General features: G+C 41.1%; 1 long non-coding RNA gene across 1 annotated transcript; it reads left to right on the top strand.

The window, feature by feature from the left end:
* Positions 1-2,408: 2,408 nt before the first annotated feature.
* LOC122462605 lies at positions 2,409-9,538 on the top strand. The gene is made up of 3 exons (XR_006285284.1): positions 2,409-2,642; positions 3,826-3,943; positions 7,861-9,538. It is a non-coding gene; the product is annotated as an uncharacterized LOC122462605 (long non-coding RNA).
* Positions 9,539-15,282: the final 5,744 nt, after the last annotated feature.

Raw genomic sequence — 15,282 nt, 5'->3', positions numbered from 1 at the left:
AGCCTCTGACTGACGTGTGTAGCTACACACAGCAGGGTGGATGCAGCCTGCTTTTCACAGCCACATGTAGTGAAACATACCCTACATGCTGCCACCAGTGAGTGTGCAGTGTGGACGTGCCCTTTGTCTTTCTCCTCGGTTTATACTGTAAGTTCTTCAGAGCCAGGACTGTCGCTATGTGTTTGCACAATGCCTAGCGCAATAGGGCACCGATCTCAGTGGGAGAGTCTAATCGCTACTATAATACAAATAATAAATAGTACTAACAACTTAGGCCCTGAGCCTGCTCCCACTGCCAAGCTCAAAACCCTCCTTGACTTTAGTGGTGCAGTGGAGCAGGATATTCCCTGCAGCCATATGGGCAGAACCTACTCCAGATAATTATATATTAATTATTAGTTTATTTATTATTATTGCACTATGCTGGGATTTGGCCTGTGGTATTTTTCTTTATGGCTGCTAAGGGTTTTCTGGATTGAGATTCTTTCTCTCCTTAGTCCTTGAAATAGCATCTTGTTTATAATAATAAAGAATAATACAAGTAATTTTTATTGACTCTGGCCTGAAAGCCCTTGCATGTCTAACAAATGGTAATTAAAACCATAAAACACAACTTTTAAAAGAGTAACAGCTTTCTTTTTCTACTGATGGGGAGGTGGCTTTGCCCGAAAGCCTTTCTTCCTTTATTTTTAAATGAGTTGATCATAACTTTCCAGGTGGCATTTGTTGACCTTGGGCCAGCTTTTTAGAAGCGCTGAGCAGCTCCTATGATAGACAATAACGAAGCTCATTGAGAATAGGGGTAGCTTCTGGATGCTGAGAGATTTTGAAAATCAGACCATTTCATTTTGGTGTCCAAACAGGAGTGTAGCCCTTTTGAAAATATGGGGGCAGGGTGTGTGTGTGTAAAAATCTAACCTACGGCTTCCTTTACAGTCTGATACTAACGTTTTCTTGAATGAGGTGCAAAAAAGTCCAAAAGCAAAGAAAGGGGAGAAAGATAAAACGCTCTCTTGTGCACACAAGCTAAACGGAGACACTAGTTAGCAACATAAACAAAAGGTGGGTGGTAACCCCCCGAGCTTTTTTTGACAGCCAGTGGTGGCAGTGATGAATTTGTGAAGTTATCTAATTTTCCACTGTTTTAATTAGAAGCCTGGGCTATGAGGCCTAACAGCTGGGTTCTTTGTACTGCTTTCTGTTGCCTGACAGAGAAAAATTTCTACTGTAACTTCAGCCAAGCTTTCAACCTGACCTGAGCAAATGAAACTTCTGGGATTCATAAACTTGTGGTTTCTAGGCAGATTGCTTTTTGAACTGTTCTCCAGCCATCCTAACATACAAAAATTACTATGGCTTAGAGTGAACTCCCTTTGTACTTACATTTAATGGACATGCTCATTAAAGGAGTAAAGATGGGGGAGGAAGGAATTATTATTGACTTATTATAGTGCTTATCAAGTGTAAAGTTTCTTATTGTTGTTTATCATATAATTGAGGCTAGTTTGGAAACGATAGTACTCAGGACTCCAAAGACAATGGATTTGGTTGAAACTTTGTTCACTTGAATGAGCTAATTAATTACGCCGTTCTTGCCAAGTGATCTTTTAAAACTTTACATTAGACTGAAGATGCATCACTAGTTGTCACCCCAAATCCTCAAGACATGCGCTGTTACTGCCTTTTTTTGCTAGACCCTTGGAGGAAAAACTCCTTTGATGGCTTTAGGCCTCCGTTCAGCAAAGTATTTAAAGCCTGTGCTTAGCTTTAAGCATGTGCTTTATCGCTTTGCTGAACTGGTGCCTCAGTCACCAGGCCAGTGGCTCGGGCAGACTGGTGTAGGGGCTGGCTAGTATGGAAACAAGCTTGGTTCAAGTAGGAACAGGAGCAAGGGCAGTCTGTTGAAACAACTCACAATGGGCGCATTACTAGTTGGGTAGTGACAGTGAGCAGACTGAAGAGGCTGCTTTCCTTAGGAATCTATATACTGGCCTTGGGATCAGCTGGATTGGTCCTTGCCTGTGGGCTGGCTGAACCCTGATTGAATGGGGTGGAGTCTATCACCAGACCTGCTAGTAATTGCATCTGATGATTCATCACATTCTCTGGCTCAGGGATGACTCATTAGACTTATGGAGCCGCTGACTCCGAGGTAACTCAGGCATCACAATGGGGGCTATGTTCTGATACTGTCTTAAGGTTCTATTCAAATTCTGAAACATATTTTCAGCCTGCAGAAGCCCATGAAACCTGCTCCCACACCTGCTTAACTTAGCCAAGTCCCCCCCAGAAGCTTGACTGGGTTTACTCTGTAATGGGAGTTAAAAGAGGTAGTGGACTTAATTGCAAATCTCCAGCCCATGTAATCCTTTAGCTAATTTCAATGAACCTGAAATTCACTTTAGTTATTACGTAGACCCACCTCTTTGCTATGCTGTTACTGAATTGCCTCTGCAATCTTCAGAAGTTGTGAAAGAAGAGCCCTTTCAAACATATAAACTAGGAATTATGCCTTTAATATCCATGTTTTTATATACCTCATTTCTTAGCCACCCTTGCTGCTGTGTGAAAGATGTGGAAGGACCAAACCTTCAGGGTCACGTTTTTCTACTGCCTAACGCTAAAGAAAAGAACATGGCTCTGTAAGTATTTTTCACCTTTGTCTTTATATGGGTTAAGTTCTTCAGAGTTTGGGAGTGTCACCTGGCTTGAATGGTTATTTTTACTCATTTGTCATTAGGGAACATATATGTTGCTCTTGGGAATACCTATTAAAGGTATGTGGTTGAGAATATCCTGTGCAGTGTTTTGCTGGAGTTAAATGTAATTGCTGCAACATACAAAATGACCACTTACAGTCATGGCTCTCTCTGTGGCTATTTCAGTGCTAGCTTGCAAGCTGGTTAAGATCTTAACCCAATGTCTAGCTTGAGCTTAGATGGTCCACATTCAAAACACTACAAGTGCTAGCTATTCTGCAGGGAATCCTTGCTCTGTATCAAATCTTGGCATCTCATGACCACTCACACCAGTCGATATTTTAGGTGTAAAAACACAGGAATACTCAACAGTGGAGGAAAGAGTGTGTTCACAAATATGCCCACCCACTATAACAGCGGAGTACTGCAGTGGGGGAATAAGAGAGTTAATACTATGTCAGGAGTGAAAAAGTATGAACTATAAGCACTCAATCAGCAAGCATTGTCTGTCTTCTTTGTTCTTATTTTTATTTATGTGCTAAGTGATGGTTCTGGAGAAGAGAGGATATGGGCAAAATCTCTTGGTTTCTTCTGCCCCATGTCTTAAGAAATTTGCCCTGATAACTGGACAACCTGTCTCCTCAGAAGGTTTACAATGCCTCTTTTACTTTGGGCAAAGAACAAAGGATTTTTGCTGACCCAAATTCTGACTGATAAAAGCACCTCAATTATGTGAAGCAAGCGATTGGCCTAGTTAAGAACAAATAAGATAAGTCTTCTCTTTCCTAATATCTTCAGCTCAGGGACAGATGCAGATCTCTACACTAGATTGTGACCCTCATGACTCAAAGCCTGAAAATTCTGTTATCAGAGACTATTTCTAGAAAACTTCTGCAATGGAAGGGTGTCGTTGTTCTCTTTGACTACATAGTGGAGTCAGCCTGATACCATCAGCATTGGCTTGGCTGACTTTTATATACCAGCATGTGGAGACATCCATCGTCATCTTTTACAATAGTTGAAGGGCATATCCAAAGTCCCAAGCCTTGTTGCCACAGGAACAGTACGGAACAAGTGTTGATTTCTCAAAGAAGGATCATGATAAGGCCACTTTTCTCTTACCTAGTGTCTTCTCATTGAGGATCTTGAAGCACTTCACAAACTTTGGTGAATGAAACCTAACGCCATGCTGTTGAGTAGTATGCTCCCCAGTTTTTCAATGGGAAAACGATGCCCCAAAGTGGGTAAGGGCCTGAGTCTTAAAAGTTTAAGGGGTAAAAATGCATGCACTTATCATGATTGTGCATGCAAATGATCAGTTAGATACCTAACTAGTCTGGTGTGTGTGTAGTTATCATGGCTGCATGTGAAATTGAGCTATTCAAGTATAAAAATGTGTGCAAATGCAGGAGTAATTGCATACCTGTGCTTTTAAAAATCAGGCCTTTGCATGTCACTCACAAAGCCACGCACCATAGCCAAGAATAGAACCCTGGGCTTGTCTTTTAAACACAATACCATCCTTTCTCCCTTCAAGAATTAATCTGTGGAAACTCTGTAAAATCTATACAACTGAAAACCAGAGACTTCTTATGTTAATCATCCTTATTTTATTAATTTTAAATACCTAGCCTCATTGAAGTCAATAGGAATTTGATAGTGACTTCAATAGGACCAGGATTTCAACCCTGAAGTTGATTTGATATCTACGCTGAATGAAAAAAAAGGATAGTTACAAATGTAATAGCAGGATTGCTGGCTGAAAAATGTCCAGTGCAGAAGTTTTCCAGGGGAAAATGCTGATTTGATAAAAAATCAAGACATTTTGTGGTATTGTAATGATTTTTCAGAATTTTTTCATGGGAAATTATCAAAACATTTCATTCTGATACAATAAAATGTTTCCTTTTGATTATCATTCTGCCTTTTATGTTAGATTATCTTAATTTAATATAAGATAAGATAGAATTTATCATTTAGACTTTTAAACTAAATGTTTCAACCTTATTGAAATGAAAAGTTTCTATAAGATAACTTCAAAAACAAGATATTTCTAAATTTTCATTTTGGTTTCATGGTAAATTTTGAAATGTCAACTTTTTGCTCAGGACGAACAGAAATTTCAAAATGTCGGAATTTCCTGTGGAACAGAAATTCCATTTCCAAAACAGCTCCAAATAATAATGTTAAGATACATTCTTGGTCTAGATTGTGTTTAAAATGTGTCATCTCAGTTTGAAGTACTTATCGCCCTGAATAAATGCTATCGGACCATCAGAGTCTGCAAGAGCCGGATAGTGATTCAGAAGCGGGAGCCTATTGCCAAATCGGAAGTCCTGGGAAGGAGATGAGTATGTTAGCAGAGCAAAGCACACAAGCCAGTGAACTTTCTGTGTTTACAAGTAGTTGCTGAAAGAACACTGGTAATTGCAGTTATCAGGGTGAAGTAACAGTTTAATGATTTCAAATATATATATCGCCAGATCCTCAATTGGTGTAAATCACTGTAGCTCCACGTCAATGGAGTTATGCCAATTTACACTATATGAGGATCTGGTTCATCATTCTTTCTAAAGAATTGGCTAGTTTAAATAAGACAGGGGAGAGGAGCATAACAGCAAGCTGTCTGAGAATTTATTGTAGCTAATGAGTCAGCAGAACCAGGCATATTCTTATTGCATAGGACATTTAGAGAAAACAGGTGAATAATAAAGTCAGAAGGACTAAGTAAAAAGTACCTTTCACCTCGCTTTGTGTTAATCCTTTCTGACCTGCTAAGGAGAGGGAGGTAAAGTCACCTCAGTAAAACATGCTTGGGAGGAGTTTAATCCTGCAAGGTGCTGAGCATCCTTGGCTCCCATTGATTTCAGTACCCACTTCTTCTGTTCCTCTTCTTCTTCTTTCTGGATTCATACTTTTCCAATCCCCTCACAGCGGTCCCCAACACCCTCCCACTAGTGTTTTGGGCGTTCCCACCCACCAAGTCAGAATGGCACCAAAGCGTATGTATCGCCACGTTTTTTCTGGCAATGTAATGTACTGTAGTCCGCAAATTTGGAATAGTTTCAAGATATTCTAAACCCTACTCTAAAGAACCTTTATACGCAGAATGTGAAACTCCATACGGTAGGAATGTGTCCATTACCCCAGTCCATTGTGGTAAGAAGGTCTTTATTTATAATGCATCAAGGCTGTGATTTTCAAAGTGCCTAAGGGAAAAAGGAATCCAGTCCAATGGAAATTGGGTGCCTTACTTGCTTAGAATGCTTTGAAAATCCCATCTTAAAATGCTGCTTTTGAATATCTCCTTTTACACATAGCATGTCTCATAATCTCGATATGCAAATGAACAGCAACATGTTGAGGACCTGGATGCTTTATAGAATAAAACAGATTTTTCCATGTAATTTTTAACCAAATTCAGCCTTGGAGCAAGTGTACTTAAATAGGAGTTTCACTGTCTTGTTTCAGGACTGAATGTTGTAGCCTTTTTACTTCAATGCTTACAATAATCATGTGACTGAGGCTCATGGGCTGAAGAATGTTACATATGTCTTGCTATCTAGTGTGGGAGTTCTCAGGCACACAATCTAGAAATGCAGAGAGAGCGCAGATTTATGAGATCGTGCTTTTTAAGTGTGCCCTTTGTCCCAGAAATCGTAGTTCCTAAATCACTAGCACTCTGCATTCTCAGAGATGTGTTTGAACTCCTTTTGTGTAGCAGGCACAGGTCCATAATGTGAATTGCCTTATTAGTGATGTATATTCATATTAACTGGAGACTTGCCATGACACTTCTTTTCTTTAAAATAAAAGAGGTAAAGAAAGTGTCCACCTGGATCTTTGCCAGGCCAAGCTGATTGCTTTAAGTGTATAGGATGGCATGAAAGCTGTTGTTGCTGAAATATGCCAAGTAACATTTCAAATGGCTGGCTGAGCTTTGGTAGATCACCCCTACCATCTGTCTTTAAAACTTTCCTCCCTCTAGTTAAAGAGAAACCCTCAGAGTTCTTAGGCCTAAAATGTGATCTTGTTTAATACTGTTATAATCTGATGCCAGATGGTGTAAACTGGCCTCAATTCCATTGACTTCAGTGGAGGAAGATCAATTTTCACAGACTGAGGCTCTGGCTCATTGGGAAAATAGCACCCATCCAATCGCCGTTATTTCTGTGGGGCTCGTGAAGGACAATGTCTTTATTCTTTCCCCTGACAGTTCTGTAGCAGTAATGACCTAACAAAATACTCAGCTGTAAAATCAGGGTGAGACCAAACTTGTATCCTCTGGGTTGCCCATGTAGTTCTCCTGTTTGTAAAATCCAAATCAAATTCATCAGCGATAGTGAGCTTAAACAAAAAAAAAAAACTTCCAGAAAGACCTTGTATGTAAAGTTGTAGCCCAGATTTGTAGACTTTAAGGTCAGAAGGGATCATGGTGATCATCTAATCTGACCTCCTGCACATTGCAGGCCACAGAACCTCACCCACCCACTCCTGTAACCTCTGACTGAATTACTGAAGTCCTCAAATCATGGTTTAAAGACTTCAAGTTACAGAGAATCCACCATTTACACTAGTTTATGAACCATACCTCATTCTCCAGAGGAAGGCAAAAAAACCCCCAGGGTCTCTGCCAAATTCCTTCCCGACCTCAAATATGGTGCTCAGTTAAGATCCAGAGCACGTGGGCAAGACCCACCAGCCAGACACCTGGGAAAGAATTCTCTGTAGTTACATATTTATACCTAAGATACAGAACTCCTTGCAAAATGCTGGCTGAACCTTAACTGCAGGTGTATAAAAAGGTCTGTTATAATAGGGGTATTGGTTTCTGGCTCCAGTGGTGTAGCGATCTGTGACGAAGAGCCCCACTTCAGCAAAGCACATAAGCACAGATTCAAGACCATTCCGGCTCATCAAAGCAATTAAGCTTGTGCTTAGGTCCCATTGACTTAATGGGACTTAAGCATGTGCTCAAAGTTAAGCACGAACCAATATGCTTTGTTGAATTTGGGCCTGAAAAGCTAGCACAGGCAGTTCGTTGTCTGTGCACATGCGGACCGTTTAAACAGCTGTTTTCTCTCCTCTTCTGACTTATATTATTAATGAAACACCTTATTTACCCAGCACTTGCTGATTCATTCCCTTCATTCTCTTCTAGTGTTCACACTGCAAAAAAAAAAACAAGAAAAAAAGAACCCCAAACCCTGAATCCATTGCCTTTTCCTGTCTATAAGCAACATAGCAGTGCACACAGCTATACACAGTCCCCTCCCAATGGATCATCCATCAGCTGAGCAAGAGGACATTGCAGGCACTGAATTTCTGGATGATTATAGCACATCTTGGATAGTGTTATACTAACAGATCTGACAGAAGCAAGAACGGTTTCAATACTCGTGTACCTAAAGCTGAAGTACTTATCCAGTCAACTCTCCCATGGAATTTAGGTATTGTTGAACCCGCTAGTCGTTTTGCCTGAGTAGAAATGAAGATGACATGGCTGGGCTCTGTAATAGTTTTTGTATAGCACTTTTCAGCTAAACACATAAAATATTAACTGAGATTCACTGCCTTGCTGGGAGGTACTCTGAGCATTATTGCAGATGGGTAAACTAAGGCATAGAGAAATGAATGAGTTGCCAGAGGGAACACAGAGAGTCCAGAGGCAGGGCTGAGAATCCAGGCTCTCTGTCCCCAGCTCTAATCACTAGATCTCTCTTCCTCCTCACTTTACTACTGGAGAAGTGGACAGGAGCGAAAATAAAGGTTTTAAAGGAATATTTAAACCACCTGACTGACACGAATCCTATTAAAACCCCCCACGTTGAATACTTAAAAGAAAGGCCAAAACTGAGCTTTTTGATTCAACTCCCTTGAACTTCAGTGGTTCAGATGAAATGAAACCCAGACCTGTAGCACCCTAGTTTTAATTTTGCAAAATCAAGCCCCTAGTTGACAAACTACTGCAAACCCAACCATGTTTTCTTTGCCTGTATTAATTTAAAATCCAAAAGCTCTCAGGCAGTCTGGCTCTATTAGGTCTCTTATTTTTATGCAGCCTCTCAAATCTCAGATTTTTTACTACTGCTTCTAAAATGAAACGCACATTGTAAGATGGCTAAATATAGAAAGGAACGTTGTTACCAATATATAATCCTTGCAATGCTTTACCTTTTGCGGAGAAACTCCCATTCCTCCTTAGAAGAAACCCAGAAACTAACTCCCTACAGAGTGTCCCTAGCCAGCACATATTTGCTGCACTCAGGACACCTGTCAAAGAGGAACAGACTTTTATAAGATAAACAGAAAACCTTCAGTGAGCAAACTCCGGGAGGAGAAAGGAATCTGCCAAGTTCCGGATATCCTGGACAGCAGTTAGCAAGCTTCCTTCAGCTGTCTCAGAGAAAAATGTCACCTTCCTCCAGCCAATTCCAGTTTTATTTTCAACAGCCGACTATGGACTTTTTAGGACAATGGAGTAACTCAGACATGTCCCCTTACTTTGGTCATCTTTTGTCTATAGTAGTCAAAGCCCCAGTAGTCTAGCCAAATAGTATGGTAGTCAAGTAAAATGTTAGTGTCTGCTGCATATGATTAAGTGTACCTGAAGGATCTACTGGATATGAATGACAAGGACAGAAGAACAAAGGGGCTGAGAAATGATATACAATCAGAACACAGAATGTGTATCCTGGAAAATTTTCCTTCTCACTTAAGCTGAGTCAGAATTAAAAGCTCAGCTTCAAGCCGTCTTGGAATTTGGAATAGTTCAGATCTGGGTATGAATTTTGGACCCATCTATAGTCTCAGTGCAAATTGCTCAGAATAAATTCTCTGGAGGAGTCTTCTGATGCCCTAGCCGATTTGTTAAAGCACATCTCATGGGCACCCGTGACCACTTTTCTATGCCACTTCATCTCACATCCTGGGGGGTGGAAGGAAAGGGGAGCTAACCTGTTTTTGAGTGAAATCTCAGCTGCCTACCTAGTAAAGCTCCTGCCACCCCAGTGTAGCCCTGGCTCTCTTTTAGACACCTGGTTGGCTGCCAGATAATGTTCTTTCTTTCACAAAAAGAAAATTGGTCCTTGCTGGGAGGTACTCTTGATCATGATACTATTGCACAGCACTAGAAGCTATACCAAGCACGCCTACACTCGGAGGGTGACATTCACCCCTTTGTAGAGGGCCAATGCAATACCTATGCAATATGTCACCCTAATAAAGCCCTGTTTTGAGGACTTCATGAGACCTAAGTGGTGGTCTTCAAGCCTTGCTCACCACCACTGCAGAATACGATAGTTCATCAGCCAAGATTAGCCCTGATATAACTACTCATAGGATGGTCTCGTGAATAGTGCGCTGGACTGGGATCCAATAGACAGGGCTTGGTTCCTGCCATAGACTCCCTATCTGGCCTTGGGCAAGTCACTTAATTTACTCTGTGCCCAAGTTCCTCATCTGTAAAGGGAAGAGCTATTATCTGCCTTATCTCATAGGGGTGTGGTGAGGCTAAAACGCATTGATGATTCTGAGATGCTCAGATAGATTGCTGGTGAGTGCTATATAAGTACTTAAATATACAACTTAGCACTAATACAGACCATAGCAATAAAGGCAACCCTAGAATAAAAGAAATGGCCTTGTTAAACAACTGCCTAGCTCAACTCTTAGCCTGCCTAGCTCAACTCTGGCAACTGTATATTTCATCAGGTGGGTGAGTGACTTTATCCCAAGTTTAGAGCCAAAAAAATGGGGGCTCAGAGGTTAGCACAAGGTCAGCATCTGGAATAGACCCCAAGTGACTCTGGACTGCCAGTCCTGTGTGTCTGTCTCCTGTGCTGTGTGTCACTCACCTCCCAAGGCATGTCTGTAGTCTAACTCCACTGTCTTCCTCCTGCTACATTCTGTGGCTCAGATCTTCCTGTGCTCCTGCATTCGTATACTTTTCTCTGATCCCACCAGGACTTTCTTCCTCCCTTCTCTGGCACCTTTGATTCTTTTCCTTCTTCCCTCTCTCTCTCTCCCCCCCACCCCATCCCCGCCACCCGGGATCTTGCCTCAACCCTCCAGCTTATTTTTTCAACCTAAATGGACTTCCCTTGGTCACTCTTCCTTTGTTCGCCAATATCACCAGGCATCTTTTCCTGCCTTCTGCTCTCAAGGGTGCCCATTCAGCAAAGTATTCAAGCACATGCATAACTTTAAGCACATGAGTAATCACACTGATTTATTACCTGACACATAATTGCTGAACTGGTGCCTTAATTTGGCATTGGACATAGTTTACACCCATTCTAATTCCTTTTCATTTAGGTATATCTGGCTTTCCCCCTTCTTCCTTTGACGTTGTTGGGCCTCTTTCTTTCCCACTTGCCTAGTAAACCACTAAAACTGTACCAACCCCTCCACCCCCAAAGCCCACTCTTTCTAATTTCAGTAGCTCAGATCAAATCAGCCAGAAGAATTGAAACAAAGACCAGAGCAGTTCAGCCAAAACTGTCTTGCTACAAATTTTCATTTGCTGCTCTTTTTTAGTGGTTGGGGCACAGCAGCTGCATCTTGTGCAGGAACCTCTGGGCATTTTATTAGGGAAAGTGTGAAATTACATTAATGCTGGGGAGGTGGAGAACCTATCTTAAGCAGATACTGTGCAACTGTTTATCTACAAGCTATGAAAATGTTTCTGCAATTGGCTGATGCTCAGACCGATGAATAATGTTTCACACAGGAGTTTGCTCTCCCTGATTAGCACAAAATTATCCTTGCATGTGTAGAAACAGTGTTACAGTTATTCTGCCCGAAAGCAAAGCAGGTTTTGAAACTTCTTCGGTTCAGTTTTTTGGTTTTTAAATATCTATATGTTTAGCTTGGCATGCAGGCAATTAGAGAAACTAACTGAGCAGAAGCTGAGTTTCCCTTTGAAAAGTAGGCATTTGGGGTGGAACATGATGTCTGAATCAACCGTAACATTCTTTATAATAATTAAAAAAAATCTAATTACTTATATTAAGGTGGGGAACTTGCTCCCAATTGAACATCCGTTTCAGTCCAACTCTTCCCGCTTTCCAACAATGCCTAAAACTTTTTCAGAAGTTTCTGATGTGCATTACAGAGCTATTCCTCACCTTAGTCTGATTCTGCTCTTACACCTTTGTAAATCAGCTAGAAATCCATTTAAATTGATGGGATTTCACCAGTGTATGTGAAAGTAGAGCTGCACCAGTATAGTCATGAAGATTTTTGTTGCCTCTGAATTTTGTTCTCGTACTGCTATATGGTTAAATCCCCAGGTCCTAATTCACCCTTGTGTTACTCCAGGTTTGTGCTGGGCAAACTCCATTGAAATCAAAGGAGGAGCACCTATGTAAAACTGGACTGATGCATTGGTAAATCAGGCCCACAATTCTCGTTTCTGTTCTATTTCTCATGGTCTTTGAAGGCAGGAAACATCTTCCATTTTAGTCAACTGTTCATCAGTTCTCTAAAAACGACCAGCTTCTGTCAGGAACCCATCTGCTTGTTTGGGAGGGAATGCTGATTATGTTAGTCCCCTATTCAACGAAGTACTTAATGGCTTTGCTGAACTGGGGCCTTGGTATGGGACCTGAGGTCACTGTGACTATACTCATGACTATACTCTTTGCTCTTTACTTTGCCGAACTGGGAACCTCTCATTACAGCTGCCTGCCTTTCATCAAGCCCATTGCTGCTTCTGTCCTGGAGGGAGCTATGCTCCATGGCTTCTTATTGCTATCTTTTAACTATCTCCTCCTGATTTCCAGCAATTTGCTATCCTTAGGATCTCACAGAATTGAGGAACCTTTTCTATCACTGCTTACTTTGATATTCCTCTAGGGCAACAATACCATCGTCTCTCCTCTCTTCTGCTCAAAATAGATTCCATTTCTCCATATCTTCTGCACTAGATTCCTGAATTTCTCTTGCTCATGGTCATCATTTCCCCCCGTATTTCATGATTTGCTTCTAGCTGTGAGAATGAACTTGGTCACAAATACTAACCTGTTTAAAGTCCACTTGTGATTAAAGGGGATCAGTTACAGCATAGACTAATCAGCTGTAAAAATGGGTTTTTCCACCAGGGCATTAGAAGAACTTCAAGAACCACTTGACATTTGTGATCATTTCGGGCTTTCTGTGCATCTTCAGTGTGATTCACAGAGACACAGCTGTGTAGCTTGTGCCTTGTTTTGTTTTTAATTAAATCTTTAATGGAAGATTGACTGGAACACCAGCGTTCTAATAATCAAAAATCTACAGCTGTAGGCTTGTACAAAAAATGATGTTCATAGCTCTTCAAATATGTGTTGTGTGAAAGTGAACAGAGTAGACAAAGATGAATGGAGCCAGTGCAAAAGAAATGGAGTGACAGAGGAGAATAAGAAAAGGCACCAGAAGTCTGCGACTTCAGGGCAAGTATTGGAGAGATGTTTCTTCAACTTTACTTTGAGAGGCAGGATAAACAAACACTGGAGGATGCTGATGCTGGTGGTAGTGAAGCTATAGTTCATTCTTGAGCAGGGGGCACTTTGCATTTTTGCTTGGATGAAGAATCCTTCTATTTTTCATAATCTATTAACTAGCTACATATTGCATAGCAGTATAGGAAAAACAACCCCTGTTTCTTGACTGACATTAAAAAAAGAATGGTTTGGAGTTCAACAGTTTCCCAATCTTGACATTTTTATTTATGCACAGTTGGGAAGATCAGGTGAAGTGATCCATTCATTCATTTCAGACTTAAAAATGACTCCCACAAAAATTGATTTGAAATCTGCCCTCTAAATACAAGCGACAAACTGGTTGGTAAATGCTAATTCCCTTGGCTGCGGATATCGTTGAATACCTGTCCTACAATGGGTAGCCCAAACGCTGAATTTCCAGATACATTGATTCCAAAAGATTTTATTTATCATACTCAGATCTTTGGGCCAGTTGGCCACTGCCATTGAATCCTGCAAAGCCATTCTCCAGGATGTTATTCCCCGAAAGCCTTACTTCCAGTAATAATAAAAAACACGACTGCACCTGCAACTTGAAGTGGTGGCCTATGGTATGGGTTATCTCGCCTATCCATGGGTTTCAGAAAGTTGCTGTCTCTGATGACAGTACGCAAGGCCTGCTTACACAGGGTGGATTATCTCTAATAAATACCAGCTTCTGGGACACAATTGGGGTACAGAAATGGGCTGTGTAGAATTAAAAAGCTCATCACCAATAAAAACTCAGCAGCTGGCTCTACAAGAAGACCTGAACATGGGACATCCATAGGCGAGTAAGTAAAAGAGTTACTGAGTACCAAAAGAGAATGTATCACACAAGGAGAAGGGAGTGTAATGCTGTAATTATAGTAGCATGTTGGAATAAAACTCCCATCCCTTTGCCACACACGTTTGTTCCATTAACCAGTGTAGGGCAGAGCTTTTCAGTTTGATCCATTAGTACATGTTGATCTGCATAGGCAAACCCCTGCTCCCATGCGAGCTCCATGGATACTGGAGACCCCCTGTCTGGTTATGACACCATGATCAGCACTGTAGTCTTTCAGAGCTAAAATTCCCATGAAGTCAAAGGAAATGTTGCCAAAGTAAGGGAGTCAGGAGCTGGCCCATAGCAAATGTGCAAATCTTTCATTGTCTGAAGATATTTTCGCCTCACGCTCATTAAGACAAGCGCTGCCCAGGTGGGCTCTTGTTTACTATGCCATTTTGTGAGTAGCACACACAGTTTGGCATGGGAAACTGTTTGCTGACATTTTGGCAAGAGCAGCCTTCATCTTGCAATGTACTTCCTGCAAGTATAGCTGTAGAACCTGGCCTTTATAAACAATAGATTTCTTCTATTAGCCCTCAGTGGCATGACCTTTATAGTTTCTGTTTTAAATTGCTGTGTATACCCACAAGACCTGCTGCACTTTCTCAGCCCAATTGTGGAAAACTTCCCATGAAGCAAATGGGTTGAAATGACAAAATTGCTTTTCTCCCCCTCCCCCGTTCAATAGCTGCAAAACAACTTGTGCTGGTTTAATTATTACAAGTAGTAAAAATGGCTACAATGGTAGCACATGTTATTTACCACCTTATCAGGAAATAACACAGTACCAAAAATGAGCAATACCACATAGTTACTGTTGTTTCCTGTGGTGTTACTATGAGTCTGTTACCATATAGCTATGACAAAATTTCTTGCTGTGTACAGAGGTAACTCGGTGAAAGGTTGTTATGCAGTAGGGTTGATCAGACTTAAAACATCTTCTATTCTATTCGCAAAAAGAAAAGGAGGACTTGTGGCACCTTAGAGACTAACCAATTTATTTGAGCATAAGCTTTCGTGAGCTACAGCTCACTTCGTCGGATGCATTCAGTGGAAAATACAGTGAGGAGATTTATATACACACAGAACATGAAAAAATGGGTGAAAAGAAAAGGAGAACTTGTGGCACCTTAGAGACTAACCAATTTATTTGAGCATAAGCTTTCGTGAGCTACAGCTCACTTCATCGGATGCATACTGTGGAAAATACAGAGAGGAGATTTATATACACACAGAACATGAAACCTAT

The sequence above is a fragment of the Chelonia mydas genome, chromosome 12, assembly GCF_015237465.2.
Source record: "Chelonia mydas isolate rCheMyd1 chromosome 12, rCheMyd1.pri.v2, whole genome shotgun sequence".
NCBI lineage: Eukaryota > Metazoa > Chordata > Testudines > Cheloniidae > Chelonia > Chelonia mydas.
This window is presented reverse-complemented; position numbering and strand designations above follow the sequence as displayed.